This window comes from Haliotis rufescens, unplaced genomic scaffold (assembly GCF_023055435.1).
Source record: "Haliotis rufescens isolate VD_foot unplaced genomic scaffold, xgHalRufe1.0.p SCAF_14, whole genome shotgun sequence".
In the NCBI taxonomy this organism is placed as follows: domain Eukaryota; kingdom Metazoa; phylum Mollusca; class Gastropoda; order Lepetellida; family Haliotidae; genus Haliotis; species Haliotis rufescens.
In genome coordinates this window covers 8,734,361-8,735,736 of record NW_025963824.1, presented here as the reverse complement: position 1 = coordinate 8,735,736, position 1,376 = coordinate 8,734,361, and positions in this window count along the sequence as shown.

Here is a 1,376-nt window from a genome sequence, read left to right as displayed (position 1 = left end):
GAGTAGGTCTTCAACAACCCATGCTTGTCGTAAAAGGTGACTAACGGGATCGGGTGGTCAGACTTGCTGACTTGCTGATTTTGTCAAAATTGTGCATTTGGGGTTAAATGCACCAAGCTTGGCACTCTTATACATTAAACCATTTCGAACATTTCAGAATATGTTAAAATCTCTTAGATATCAATTTATATTCAATACATCATATTAATTTTGTCAATTTTAGTAATGTATGCAAAATTATTTGCAACAACGTTGCATATAATTCAAATCTAATATGCAGCGCCCACTGGTGGCGAGGAAAATCCAAGATGGCCGCCAAATAAATTCGTGTCAAATGTTTATGACATCATCGATCTCTGCAATTGGGATACGATGACATCATCTACGCAACTGTATCAAATGAAGCCTTGTGACCCTTGATTGTCGGTAGTGCATGCATTGATTTGACGTTATTGCAATTTGTGTTACAAATAAAAACGTAAAAAAACTATTTCTGAATGTTCTTAATCGTCTATGGTTATGATGAATACGCAACGGTTCACATCACACGCCACAAATTTAAACTCTCATCAAACTAAACCAGTTACACAATTTCTAGATTATATCACAGTGTAGAGTTGCGTCCCTTGGGCACACCAGAAACCTTTGATTGTGGGTTCGAATCCCGGTTCGCCCCGATTATGTTTCTAGGTATCAGCGTCATACCCGTGCTCGTGGGTTTCACCAAAGTGGTAAACGTCTGAGACCTGCATCACTTCGGGATTTGCTCCCACATTAAGCTGACACGCTGTGATATAACTGGAATACACTTCACAGTGTCGTTAAACACAAATCACTCACTAGATCAAAGTCAAGGTTGGAAGCGCATGTAACAGAAAAATATGACATCAATACAACTGCCATTGAACACTGCAAAGTCACACAACAGTAACGTTCGGCTTTATATGTGTCTATGTTACCCTGGGCCTTGTTCATCAAATCGATCTTAGCGCTACGATCTTACCGCTACGTAAGCCTATGTAAAAGTATTGGACTTACGATCACCTAAGCGCTAAGTGAGTGAGTGAGTGAGTATGGTTTTACGCCAATTTTACCAATATTCCAGCAATATCACGACGGGCGACACCAGAAATGGGCTTGACACATTGTACCCATGTAGGGAATCGAACCCAGGTTTTCGGAGTGACGAGTAAACGCTTTAACCACTGGGCCACCCGCCCGCCTCCTAAGCGCTAAGATTTGGTTGGTTGGTTTGTTGTTTTACGCCGCACTCAGCAATATTCCAGCTTTATGACGGTGGTCTGTAAATAATCGCGTCTGGACCAGACAATCCAGTGATTGACATCATGAGCATTGATCCACGCCATTGGGATTGA